Source organism: Cebidichthys violaceus, unplaced genomic scaffold (genome assembly GCF_023349555.1).
Source record: "Cebidichthys violaceus isolate CVI_PGR_0920_01 unplaced genomic scaffold, fCebVio1.0.p SCAF_164, whole genome shotgun sequence".
NCBI classification, from domain to species: Eukaryota; Metazoa; Chordata; class Actinopteri; order Perciformes; family Stichaeidae; genus Cebidichthys; species Cebidichthys violaceus.
Window position 1 is genome coordinate 36,998 of NW_027176334.1, and position 15,326 is coordinate 52,323.

Sequence of the window (15,326 nt, forward strand, 5' to 3'; positions counted from 1 at the left end):
AAATACTTAAATGAGCAGATTATTATGGGGAGAGAGCGGATTCTGCTCCTCTTACCTTTCGCTGTCGAGTAGAGCTTCTTTTTTTTGTATTTTTACTCTATCTGGAAACTCTTCTAATATGTATCAATTTAACATTTATAATGCATTTACATTTAAGAGAAATTTCCTGCTTTGATTAATACATTAAACTTGGGTATAGATGCCGTTTTAGCTGTGAAAACACCTCTTCTCCTTTTCACTTTAACTTATTAGTTCCTAGTCTGAATAAAGTTAAAGGACCATACCACTGTGTTTGCACATTTCCAACTCTCGACTGCAAATTGTATGTCTATATAATGTGTTTTGCTGCTGTTCTGGGCTATCATTGATTTCCATTTATTTCTGTCTGATATGAAAATCAATTAGCTTAACCTACAAAAAAGAATGCGCCGTAATTCGTAGATATCCCACTAAATTATTTTGTTATCCACGTAATCATGAACAAGGAAGTATAAAGACCACTGAAGCATGCAGAGGGAGGTGTAGTTTTGTTGCCTAAACCTTACTGAGTTTCCTTTTAAAGATGGAAGCATATTTTGAAATTGGCACGTGTTGCTGGCTTTTTGTAGGAAAACACACAAAAAGGAGGAGTAACCTTTCGTAAGACATCATATGAACCGCTGTATGAGGATACGTTGCAACGCTACGTTATCGTTGATAGTGGAGTCTAAATTCAGACTGCAACTGAAAAACCGGCACTGAATTACCTCACCAAAAATACTAGAATATGACAATATTGAATGCAGACTTGGGTGTTCACTATGATGGATTACACAACTCAAGCAAGTATCAAGACTCTTGAATAGGAACCAGTGACTGCCTGGCATAGTGCAAAAAGTACATTTGTAAAACATGGCAGTAGGGCCGGACGGTATACCGGTTTTAATTTCTCGCATGGTATGATATGAATTTTTCATATAGCCGTAACAACTGCTGTCACTCTTCATCAGGAAGCAAAATATATAGCTCACTGCAAAGAATGATACGGTCGGAACTACTTATGTAGTGAGAGGGACCCCTAAATTATGGTTATAACTTTATAACACAACAATTAATAACCCACAACTAACGCTCTTTAACAGGGCAACACCACGGCACACAACAGTTTGTGACACAGAAACAATTTGTAACACTAATAATTGTACATTTATAAAATTTCACTGCCGAACAGCATGCTGGGTACAGCTTGGTAGCTAGCCCGTTAGCACAACAGTCTGCTACAGCTGGGAGAGACTCCGTCACGTTACTTAAAGAACAGAAAAGAGCGATGCAGGAGGAACAAAGACAGACCGGAGATGCACCAATAGAGTCTGTGCCCAAGAGAGGAGCTGTGTCTGCTGTTTGGAAGTGTTTTGGTTTTAAAAAATCCGACGTTTTGCGAGTTTGGAGCCACTGTTGATGCCACTGGTGGTAACACAAGCAACTTACATCACCTCAGCAGAAAACTTGAGTTATTTTCATGTGTGTAATAGATGCAATCTGAAATTTACACCTTGAAAACTGCAAACCTATCGTCATCTTTTTATGTTTGTTAAATTATCAGTAGCGATAACTAAATGATATGCTTATTATACATATTACAAACAAAAACACTTTAAAAACTCAAAACAAATTATTTAAATTTTTTTTTTTTGCTTTTTGGGGTATTTTTGGTTAGACACATATGCAATGCTGATTAGACTGTAATATGTGTGGTATTTGTTATAAATGGACGTTGGTACATAGAGGGTGATAAGAAGCTGTATTAGCAGGGTCTTAGGACCCAGGGGAATTGTGAGGAATTTAAGTTTAGAAGTACAATAGTTTGATTTAAAGCACACCTAAAGAAAGTATAAAATATCATATGTTCACAAAATATTCACTTATGAAATGTATAATAGGTTTACAGTATATTCACTTGTAAAGGATAGTATAAGTGCAACATATATTACTTACAAAAGTGATAAACCACACAATCTTAATCAATTGAATGTATTAGACTAGAAGTATAGTAGTTGACTGTTTGGAGTAGAGAGAGGGCAAGGAGAGGAAGGGTGAGAGTTTCAGAGTTTTTCATGACCATATATGGAGATGTGATGGGTCGGAGGTGAATCGGCACCGCGGGAGACAGGACGGTGGTCAAGCGGGGGTCGGATGGACGAAGCTTTTACGAGGAGGTGGACCAACGGACATTACAAGGATCATCATATGGACCAATGGAGAGCATTGTCTGAGGCCAGGAGGAGACAATTGAATTTTAGCCAGCCACTGAAGTTGTTACTAGATTTTGAATGTAAACCGTTGACTTTTGGGTATAAAAACATTGTTCGGAGAGACGCTATTCAGTTCTTGGCGATCTTCTTTACTGTAAACTGGCGTTTGTTGGCCGGTTAGGGGGGGAGAGTGTTTGAACTCGGTTTCGCGATTCCTTACTGTCGACAGTGTAATTCAGTTTGTAATTGTCTTTTTAGCATTTGTGAATTATAAATACTTTTTCATTGTAAGCCGGATCCAGCTGATTTTTCTTAGCGTGACTTCGTTGCTCAAACAACAACGAAAGAGCGAGAGGTCCGCGGCCTCCTGCGAGCAGAGGTCTCACTCCATTACAGAATGTAGGTGAAGGAAGCAGGAAGAGACGGAAGACACGCCACACAAACAGCTGTTCACCGCTCGCTGACAGACGGTTCTTGTGTTAAAAATGTCCGCTTAATAATTATACACGTGATAAAGTAATTTTCGGTGTTAATTAGTTAATGTGCTAATGTGGAAAAAAAATACCGTGATATCTGTTTTTGGTCATACCGCCCAGCCCTATATGGCAGCATGGTTTGCAAAAAGGGTTATGAAATTGACTAAAACATGCAAAACCATGGGTATGGACCTTTTAAAGTAGCCCCGTGGAGATTTCTTGTAGACAAGCAAAAAAACCTGAGAATATGTTTACGTTTACGCAAAGTTACTTGTTAGAGTATTTCTGCTTTACCAAAAATCAAAACCCCTTTGCCATTCTTTGCACTCGTTAGTTATATTGTCCAGAGGGCACGTAGCCTACTGTACGCCTACCTTTGATTGTATTGACTCTACCATCATCGCATAGCCTAGACTAAGGCATCTGTACTAGACTAAGGCAACCTCGAGGGGAACCTGACAGGTGGCACTTGTGCTACTGTTCAGCTGCTAACCATTTGACAACTGGGCAGAGGCGCAGCCCACACTGACGGACATATTTTGCATGTCACTGTGATGTTTTCATCTGTTTCATCCACAAATTCAAAATAATGCGAATACTTATGCGACGTAAAGGCTGTCTCTGCCAACTGCCAGCTAGCTAAACTACACTCCGCCAGTCACATGTCGGTGTGTCCTTGAGCAATGGTGTATGTATACAGTAAGTGTTAGTATGATAGCTCCTGCCCTCAGTGTGTGAATGAGTGGTCGAAAAGACTAGAAAAGCAGTATACAAGTACAGTCCATTTACGATTTACATACACACACACTGATCCAAAAACAGGATTGGATATCTTCCAGTACGCAGCAACCAGTACTCACCAAGAAAAAAAAGAAACAGTGCCAAAAAAACAAAATGCTTTGTTTTTTGCTGGCAGCAAAAGAAACCGGAAAATACGGTAGTTTAACAGTAACGGATTGCTTATTTGAAAACGTAACTAAATAACTGATTTCTTGAATGGCAAATGACGCGTTAGCGGCCGATCACACCGAGACACGTCTCCCCCCCTCTCACACACTCCATAGTTCTCACGCAGCCCGACAGCTAACTAGCTAGCTAGCCCTACCAAAACAGGAGGTCAGTGGAAAAGTCCGTAAAGCCCTCCTCTTGCTTGATTAGATTGGCTGCCTCGGCCAAGTGTGACATTGACGAGCGGCTCGACTCAGCGACTGGCGCTGAAATTTAAGAAAATTTGAACTTTTATGTGCTTCTAAAAACCGCTGGAAGGTGCACTGAAAGGTGCTCCATACCATAGGAAAATGTTTGGTTTTGCAGGTGATGCGTTTCTAGATAATGTTTCTGTGATTAGTTACTCAGTTACTCAGTTCAACTAAAAAGTAATTTGTGTACTCTAACGCGTCACCCTCAACACTGGAGTTTATACAATTAATAGAAAAGTAAACAATAGAATAAACTATGAAATGTTTTTTTTTTGTTTTTTTTACAGTTTTCTTCTTATTCTCAGGTTTGAAATATAGGGGAGCCATTTGTCTTCTGTGGTCTCTATCTCTGCACATTTTTACTGCGGTGAAACCTCACAATGCTGATAAATAACAGGCTTCAACTTTTCTTAGCGGGGCTCAGCATGACTGACTGCACTCCCATAGTCTCTCCAAGAGAGTGTCCTCAGCTGTGAATCACTTGTGTTCGACACAAACCTATACACTCAAAGCACACACACACACACACACACAGTGCGTTAGTCTTTCACCCGCGAGGAGAGAGCGGAGCGGAGAAGATAATCCCTGAAACGTCGCCCCGCTGTCAAAGGTCAGCAGAGTTGAAAGGTCGTCCTCCACATCATTTATAGACTCCTAAATAAGCCCAGGCCTCATGCTCCTGACAACTCTCCCTTTTTCACTCAGTTATCAGACTCGGCAAGTTATGAATTATCAGATCTGAGGAAACATTGGAAGAGAAAGGGAGCATTGTGGGAAGAAGAAAAGATACGAGAGAGAGAGAGAGACGGAAAGAAAACAAATACAGCAAAAGACTGGAGCAAAGGTGGACTGCGGTCCTGTCCGTCTCCTGCTCTTTAGCATTTTATGTCATCAGTACTATACCATTTTACCATTTCCACTTGATTTTTAGTAATGAACTAAGCAACTCCTTTGTTAACTAAAAACACAAGGCATAGATGGATAATGGACGAGAATGGGTGCTCCCACACTCGTTTGCATGCTTACCTCTGCTCCTGGACACTGGTGCCCACTAGCAGCACAGCACTAGGGCATCAACCAGGGGGAAACATGTCGATATACTTGAGTAATTCTGAGCTTGATTTTGTACTTCTTAGCATTTATCTTCCAATGTTTTCAGTATTGTTTCACCCCACTTGTGAACATCTGTTTGACAGACTCTTGGACTTTCCTTGCTGGACAGACAACAACACAACATTGGAAATACAATAGCATTCATAAGTTTTAAACACGATTACATTTTCCAAAGACATCAGGAACAATTAAATCGACAAGACACCTTGAAAAACGTAAGAAAGGGAAAGGAGGAATCCAAACAATGGAGAAAAATCTTGATGAATTGACGAACAACAAACAAAACCATATTAAAACATCTGTTTACAAACTCTCACACAACTAGTGCAGTATAATCCAAGTGTCATTATGCTCACTACTTCTCACATTCTTCTTCACTCAAACCTTAGTGTTTTAAACACTTAAGATAGTTTAAGATAGTCACTACCGATTATCTATACATATCAACTGGGGTTCCAACAAAAGGAATCTTTCTTCAACAATTGCACCACTTGCTGGGCTATTAGCGGCCTGTGCTTCTAATTCTCAAACTGACTCGCCAGAAAAAATGGGGTTAAAAAAGATGTAATCTGGCCTCTGCAAGTTTAATCCTTGAGAGAAAATGTTACCTAAAAGGGCTCTGTGACCTAACGTGAATACAGTAGGGCTCGGCGTCATAAAAAAAAGCTTTGTGAACCCTTAAAAAATGTGTCAGACACGCAGGCAGAGAAAGGATAAGCCAAAGAGAGGTAAAGATAGGATGAAAAGAGAGATGTGATACTCTGTGGACTGTGGCTGTGACTGAATTATCCTCCACGGAGGACCACCGTGGCGGCAGAAACATACGTTTCTGATTTCCTGGGAAGGCTTTAACTTCTTATGGGTACATGGTCCTCCCACACACCAACACTGTCACTGATGCCTATATATCTACAGGAATGTGTGTTAGTGTGTGTGTGTGTGTGTGTGTGTGTGTGTGTGTGTGTGTGTGTGTGTGTGTGTGGATGCACACACACTCTGCTCCAGAAGATGATCCATTTTGTTATTGATGGAGTAGGGGCTTGAAGCCTGGGTCACACAGACACACAAATGCGCACACACAGACTACAGGAGGTGTTGGTGTGTGTGTGAGCTCCCCTCCCCCTCAGCTTGTCGCTGGCGGCCGGTATGATGGAAGACTCTTTTTCACTCCAGGGGATCCTATAAACCTGTCACACCAATGATCTCTGTCTATTTCTCTGCTTATCTTAGTTTTGTCTCAAGATACCATATTAGCGTTTGTGTGTAAATGTTACTTTTCAAACATCTTAACAGTAAGAAGCCTCACATGAGATAAGTCTGTTTCTCTTTCTCAGTCTAACACACACACACACACACACACACACACACACACAAACACACACACACACACACACACACACACACACACACACACACACACACACACACACACACACACACACGTGCACTCTAAATCACAGGCCCAGATGGACCTGCCAACCTCCATTATGCTACAAATGTATTTAGTTACCGGCCTCGAAATGTCAGAGATTGGAGGCCTTTCTGTCCTTAACAACACTGTTGTCTTCCTGCCGTTTTGATGTTGAGCCATAGCTTGAACTCTTAGATAACGGCTGCTATGTTTGGCCTTGTTTTTTGAGATTTAGTTTCAAATAGATGGGACCTGTGACGCTGAAACAATAAACAGAGGGTGTCATATGTTGCATGATTTGTGTATGCTCCTGACTCTGAATTTTTACAGTGCACATCGAGCGTAGCAGTAATAACCGTCAATAACTTTAAAGAACTGGAAAGGTGCTCTCAGAGTGCAGATCTCCGCCAGGTGTGTCACTGCTGTATTGTGTAAATTGAATGAATACAAACCACAATGGGCTAACCCCCTGTCTAGACACCAATGGGCTGTAAAATGCACTTCATTCAACTAAAAAACAAGCAGGGACGTATGCAGTCAATTGGCTCAAAGTCGTTTATTGCACTTCATACGATCTTGCCCAAGACAAAATTAAGCTGTATGCCCATGTAGCAACAGCTGAGTTGCAGAGAGGTACAGCAGTGTGTGCACTGGCAGCTCCCTCAGCAGTTAACCAAACACTGTCCAAGACAATAAAAGTAAACCTATTAACAAGCGGTGATGTATGCAACCAACAGCCAATAAAGCGTAGTAAAACACAATGTATAAGCTGCGATGTATGCAGGCAGTCGGCTCGAAGTCAGCATATCATTTTTTACTTTTGGCCGCAGTGTTATTTTAAGCAAAATGTTTGTGAATGGACTGCCCTGTTTTCGCCACCAGCTAGTTTCTATGAGTGAGTACTGTACCAAGGTTAAAAAAAAGTATTCTTCCTCTATCGTTGTTGTCACCTGCCATAGCTAGAAGAATTTTAGAGTGGGAATATATGCTGGTTTGTTTTGTTCCAGTCCAGTACATACAATACAGAAGTGAAACTATGTCCCAGTGTCGGCCTCTGTTTCTGGCTGCATTTTAGGACTTTGTTATTCACTCGTGTCATGAAGAGTAGTTATGTATGCACATACGTGCATGGTAGTTTGTTTACTCTAAAATGTATTTTAAATTGTAATCCTGCCAGCAATTCCCATTTTAACGAAATGAATCGTTAATCTGATTGCGTCTTTTTTTCTGTAACTGTATACAGTAACTTTTTTTTGTATCCTAATTACGTAATGCCGTTTCATGTGTTCCATTACTCCCCAAGCCTGTAAACGACTTTGTATCGGCACTCCCTTACACTTGGCGGGAGAGCCTCTCGTTGTAGTGCTGTTAGTTCAGCTACAATACAGCAACTCTCTCAAAGGGGCATAAATGTGCTTCTAGTCAAAGCTCTGCCGGACTTCCCCGTCTTCCCAGTGGAGAAACAAAGAGGCTGACAGTAGCTGCTCATGGCTGGTTAGCTCCCTACCAACACCTTAGCCACGCACGTTGCTATCCATGCTACACTGAGCAGTGGTCAGTCAATGTCCCCCCTCAGCTCCCCCCTCATCACATACTACCTAGCCAACTTTTCTGTTGCATTTTTTTTAAATTACCAAGATGAGGAATGACCACCTAGCTTTTCCGCTCACTTTTAAATCTGGTGAGCTGGCCCACATTGGATCCATCCGAGGAAGTAGAGCAGAAAGTGATTGCAATCATGATTAAAAATGGTCAAGTAATCCCTGGCCCATTAACCTCTCAGAAACATCTCAGGTCTGTTTGTTTTGATAGTGAAGCCGTGGGGACACTGATGAATGTCTTTCTCTATTATGATTCCACTAAAACAGCCTGTGTCATTTTCCCACTCTCTTGAGCCCATGGCCTCTGTGGTTTTCCATGTTCTACCCAGAGACCCACTGCCCTCTACCAAGAAAGGGCTTCCCCAACTGGGGGGCACCCCTGCGCTGGAGGGGCAAGACCCAGGAGATAAAGAGCAATTAAAAGGACAAAACAAGTAAAAGGAGATTTTACGATCTCACTAGAGGGAAATATTTGTTTGTTCTCACTTGTGTCAGTTTGAACAAGGTCAAAGGTGCAAGGATAGAAATAACAGGGAAGTAGGCCCTATGAGAAAACGTTTAAATTCCCTCTGTGATTGTGACAGTTTAAAACTCGCCAAGTACTGGTCTACTGATTGCAATCTTATGTTACAAGTACACTCCAAGAATGGTGGAATTAGTGAATATTGATATTGAATTTTGATATTTCAAAAAGTTACAGTGGAGAGGTATGTTACCTGTGTATGTATTTCTGGTTAAAATTTTGATGTTGGGGGTGGGGGGGAATATTACAGAGAGGAGTTGTCCAACAGTTTGCAGGCCGGACTACAGATGTAGAAATATTTATTGCATATTATTTAGCCTTGCAAACACCATATTCTTGAAAGTTAACATGATCTAGCAAGTGGCATGTGTTATACTTGTTATTTGTAAATCCAAAGCAAAGTCATTGTTTTGCAATTAATAAGTAAGTCCAATGTCAAGCCCAAAGTCATGTCCTACAGTCTGAAACGTTTTGTCCTAAAGTCCTAATATAGTCGCTATCCGCCTTCATGAAATATAATGCCATTTTGATTCAACAGTCTTGTAAAAGCTTTTTAATAAACTATGTTACATTTAAAAGCGCAGTGATCAGCTGTGTCTTGCTGTGGTTATTTCTGTGACGCACATACAACCATTTGTAACTTCTGAGCCAAAGGTTTAGCATATTATTGTTAGTTTTTTGTGTCAACCACAGCACGGTCTTTATCCATCTGTGGGTTTGCACTGCTGTCCATACTGTGTTTGACATCTAAAATACACCAGAATGACATGTTACCTTCACTTGGAAAAAATGTAAGAGTGCATGTTTGATACATTTGATACAGTAAACAAATAGAAATGAAAAGTTTTTCATATGTTGTTAAAAGTTATGATGTGGATGCTTGAAGGCGCAAAAGACATTTTTCATTAATTGTTGCCTTTAGCTAGTTTGACCTCAGAATCCTAGTATGGGTTGTTATGGTTGCATATTACCCACCACAACACTGCATAGCAAAGGGGTGCCACGACAGTAGTTAAACCAAATAATGCAAACTTCCCCTCACCAACTTTAACAGATGCTAACTAAATCCTGCAGTTGGTCTCACTTACCAGCCTTACAGTATTTAAATTCATAAATCTTCCTCCAGCCTTTTTCTTGATAGACTCTGCAGCTGTATGACATGCATCGCTTATGTTGTAGGACGCCAAGTTCTCTTCAGGTTGCGTTTTAGTGTTTTAAAGCCAAGGTTAAATTGTCTATTTTGAGGCTTAACATTCATTTCTGTTGACTGGTCATTTTTAGAAACGGCTCCAATGGCTGATTTACTGATACACAGAGGTCAGCGCTTTGATTTACTCACTTCCTGTGATGCCTGTCTATTTGTTCTCATGTTTTTTTCCTCTCTTAATGGTTTTTCATAAGTGGAAAACATTTTCCATTGTAGATAACTCTTTTTCCTCTTTTAGCTGATTCATAACTATTTAGTTTATGTAACTTTAGCTCTTCTTGGAAAATTTGAGAATGATACGTAGACAATCAGAGCGCTAAGATAAAGGTCAGAAGGTTGACTGCTGTCAATAAACTGAAGGTACTTTTTTTTCTGAAAATAGCCTTTTTGATAACTAATTGCTAAAATGATGGATAAAGTGTTTTTGCTTTCAAATAACTATTCAGAGGGAGGTAATATTGTGAGTTGATGGTAATCTGTTAGCTGTTGATTGATGGCGTTCAATCCAGCCCTTAATGACCTGTCACATGGCGGGAAAAATGAGGTCAGAAGTCATCGGACTGAGATCAGTGGAGCTCCTGCCCACTGCCACTGTGGTCATCTCTCCCTCCGAGTCTCTGATAAAGACAGAACCGTGTTTATTTTCTCGTGTGGCTCTTCATGTCGGAAGTGAAGTTGGGCCGTCCTCCAAGAGCAACATGTGGAACTAGAAATAGAAGGTTGAGATTTGCAGGGGAGTCCTGATGGAAAGAAAACAGATAGAAGATAGAGATGTTGAGAGAGAAAAAAACGCAAGAAAGTACAACAATCTCCTACTGGGCTGCACAGTATCTTATTTGTCCTGTGCTCCAATAAAGTCTATCAGGAACCAAAGTCGGCATTGACTCTGCCGAGCTCACTAAAAGTAAAAAAAGGAATTGTACATACCCATCATCAAAGCTTTGTCACAACATAAGATACATGAGACTATAGCACCAAACCACAATGTTAAAATAATCTTTTATTTTTCACACTTGATGACTGAGCCCATTCCTCACCTTCATCATTCCCTGTCAGCCCATTTGTTATTAAAGTGTTGGAATGTGTCTGGTACTTCATCATGGTGGGCAGCGCTGAGCGGCCACTCTGCAGCAGGAGGCCGCATGACTGAGCTACGTCCCTATGACCCCCGCTCAACACACACACACACACACACACTTTAACACGTACACAAAAAAACACAGGTACGCACAAGCTTCCATCCAGGGTCATAATTAAACACATTATATATATATATAAGCATTTCTGTAGGCCAAACAGGAAGTTAGCATCGCACTGGTTCCCTTCACAAAAAGCCAATGGGAGCAGCAGGTATTTGTTCTACCTGCAGTCTCTTAACTGGAGTCATGTTGCGCACTGTCAAGCCACAATTGGTTTCCCAGCACAGTAGGCGGCGCCAGGGAGGGGCTTGGGGTAGCTACAACCCCAAGCCCCTCCCTGGCGCCGCCATTGCACCTTCCTAGCAACCTCACGACTTTCTATGTTTTATTGATGACTTTTTCGCTAATAACTCCATCGGGACTGTCGACTCCATAGCGACAGCAGCTGAGGCTCTTGTAGAGGATGACGAAATTAAAACTTGGCTATAACATAAACCCAATTGGATCGTTACATTGTCGGTGAGATAATCTTTTAAGTCTTTTTAAGTGGAATTTTGGAATGAGAATTTACAGTGGAGAAATCACTTTCAGGTGCAGCATCAGATTTGACATTACTCAGAGACAAAAATAAAGAAATGCACCTTAAACTCATTAAAATGTAATGGTAAGTCCTGGGTGTCTGAAGAAAGCAATGGCTCAACATGAGAATTTGATTGAGCTGGCTGTAAATGGAAATAAACCGATTGTTTTTATTGATTGTAGCAATGTAACATGGGCTGAGAAACCACATTGGAGGATATTGAGTTAGAAGCTTGAAACACGATGATTGAAACAGCTTAAATCTGGTTAAGAAAAAGTAGGGAGCAAAGGAAATGACAAGGTTTCATTGGTTTGCAAGATTAAACCTTTTCTTGTAGAGGAACCGCCTCTCTTATGTGAGGACAAGCCAAGAATGTTGCTTCCCCCCCTCTTTTTGTGAAACACTTTTGATTTGACCAGCCGGTGAACCCAACACATACGCAGTCCTTCCTCCGTCTGATATCTGTTCCTCTCAGTTTTCTTGCCAGTGGATTCATCTGTCCCGCTCTGACTCCCTGTTAGCTACTTTATTGTGCTGGTTGGCTGACTGACTCTGGCTCATCATGAGCAGGTGACGAGGACAAGATGGAGACGGAGGGCTGTGTTAGATCACTGGAGCCTGAGAGTCAAGTAGTTAGTCCACTATGGAAGGGGAGGAAAGAGGGCTTTTTTTTGTTAATGTTATTTGCATATAGGTATTTTGTTTATGTTCACAGGAGACATGCATTGTTTTGGGCATTTGTAGGACATATGTATTTTGTTGTTGTTGTAGTTTAAGATTTGAGATGTGGATCTACTTTCCTGTGTTGTCACCAATTGGACATTGAACCCCGATTACTATGAAAGGAACTTTCAGTGCTAATGTGTTTTCTTGCTGAGAGTTAGATGAGATGATTGATACCCCTCTCCACATATAATGTGTGTGTTCTAAATAGGATGCTAAAGTAGGAGACTGTTAGCTTAGCCTAGCATAAAGACTGTGAGCAAGGGGAAACAGCAAGCCTGACCTTGCATGAAAGGTAAGAAAATCACAAATGAATATGTTGTATATTGTTTATTTAATCCATATAAAAAACTGAAATGTAAACAGTTGCAGGTGCAGTGACTTCCTGGAGTCCTGTCTAATTAACGGGCAACATCACTGCAACAAGTAAGTCAATGCACCTGGCCAATAAATAGTCCCGCGATAAAACCACAGCTTCAGTTTTTGTACAAATTAAACAAATTTGATATAACTTGTTTATTAGGGAATGTTTGTTTTGTTTGAACAGAGCCAGGTTAGCTGTTTCTCCCCATTTCCAGTTTTTATGCTAAGCTAGGCTAATCGGCTGTTGGCTCTAATTACATACCGTATTTACAGTAAAGACATGAGAGTAGTATCTATCTTCTGATGCTGTGGCTTAGAGCTGGTCGGATCAGATTTCTTTCTTCATTTTGAGGCTTTTTTTGTTGTGTCATTTAGGTCACAGACACAAAAGTTATCAGTGAAGAAACTTGGGAAGGGTCAGGTGTTGGCTGAAGGCAGAAAGAGGTTGATTTGTTTATTCCTCCTATTTATAACCTTTGTTTTACCAGTAGACTATCCTTTTCAGATAAGAGTCAATTCTGGTTTTGTGTGTTTATATGAAGTCCGTTTTACTTTTTTTTTTTTCATTCCAATGTCTGCACATCCCTGTACATGTTTCCCAAGGTTGGAATAATGTTGTTTTCTCATGTACAGTAGATAACTGACGTAAGTCACACCAGGATAAAGGTTCAACCGCTGGATGGTTTGAAGATGATCGACACAAACATTTTACAACCGACAGATCACCGGTGCTTTCAAGCTGTTTTAACATCAGACTATGAGTTAAATCAAAGGCACGTCAAGTGGGTCAGATGTTTGGATCTATTTTCAGATGCATATTAACTCTTCTGCAGCTTCAGATGGTGTCAGTGGATTTGGCGCTGGAGAGCTGTGATTTGTTGCTCCAGTATTCTGCTATATATCCTCAAACGGATTTAGAAGTTCTTCCCTCGGCCGTCCACTCAGAGACAGAGATAGTATCTTTGACGAATTGTCCGCCACAGCCGGGACATAACTTACTTCACACAGCCCCGCTGAAGCTGATAGTGAGCCAACATCTGAGTGTGTTTGACCATCTCTGTCCTCTCTTTCACATCTGCCTGGATGAAAACATCTGTAAAGCCATACTTGTTTGTTCTTGGAAATCAACACTTCCACAGGATCACAGGACATTTCTACCATGTACAATAATACTGAGTTATTGTTGTCTTTTGCTAGAGGATATTTATTATTCCATTACATTTGCTCAGATCGTATTCATAAGAAAAAGCATAATTTATTTTTTATAAATTATGCTTTTTCTTATGACAAATAACACATTCAACAAATGATATTACTTGCAATAGGAAAAGTTCAAAATTTTTGGAATATGCTTTTTTCCAAGATGAGAAGATATATTGTTCTCATTCTGTGCATTAAAGCAGCAATAATCAAGATCATTTTATTAACAGTGGATCTAATGACAACGTGCAAAATGAAAGAATTAGCTTGAACCAACAAAGCCAAAGAGAATTGTCATAGAGACACGGTATACGGCTCTGGTTGTGCCAGTGACCTGTCAATCACAGTAAACCCGCCCAAAAGCATACCCTACTTTATGGTCCATCTTTTTCTAAATAGGACCTTAATTTATTAAATGAACATCGTGCTGTATTGAAGAAGGAAGACTGGAAGGCCATATGGTCCACAAGACTGGAAGACCATAAACTCATGTTTACAATGTTTACTGACGGAATAAATTAAGTGAGAAGAAGGCTCATTTTCTCATAGACTTTTATACAATCGGACTTCTTTTTGCAAACAGAGGACTCGCCCCCTGCAGGTCAGTAGAGAGAATGCAAGTTTTAAGACACTTCTGCATTGGCTTCACTTCTTGTTTCAACAAAGAGCAAGTTAAAGTCTGGGTAAAGTGAAATCTGAGATTTGTGTCAAAACACATTATACATGTCAGAAAATAAAACGTGAAAAGACTGAAATAGTACTGTTGTGGAGTTAGACCATAAATGTCTTCAAGATTTTTGGGGGCAGGCTGGAAATCGTGGCTCGATGACGCACTAGAGATATCCTAAACTAGAGCGGGGGGTCAGGGGTTCTGCTGCTTAAAACTAGTTACAACCAGGCAGCAACCTCCGGTTCTGCTGAGTGAAGCCAATGCGGAAGTGTTTTAAAACTTGCATTCTTTCTACTGACCAGCAGGGGGCGACTCTGTCTGCAAAAATAAGTCTTATATACAGTCTATGGTTACAAAACTTACTTATCACTTGCTAGCTACCAGTGGTATATTGGCCTTCTGGCATACCCTGTGGGCCGCCGCATCAGTGGGCCGGTTAACTGTCAAGAAATCCATAATGTTTTTACCGTCCGTCCTGCCCTGTCTGTTATCTTATCGTTCCTCTCTGTGTGCCCGTTATTCGGGGTATTACATTACATTACATTACAGTCATTTAGCAAACGCTTTTATCCAAAGTAGAGGTAAAGGTTGGGTTTGTACACAAAAACCCAAGCTCAGACCTGTGCATCAAAATTAATGGGATCATTAGTTTATGTTCTCACATTAAAACAAACTGCAGAATGTGTGAAAGTAAAACATATCCAGTATGCCAAGTAATACTATAGAAAGTAATTATATAGTGGAATTCCAGAAATCAATAGACATAAAGTTAAAGCATATTTTTGCATGTCTTGTGTTTGTGAAACTTAAGGCTACTTGTGCAATAGCAGGATTTTAAAGCGCTTATGTTAAGGAAATATGTCCCGGGTTCACTGTGTTTCTAGAGAAAG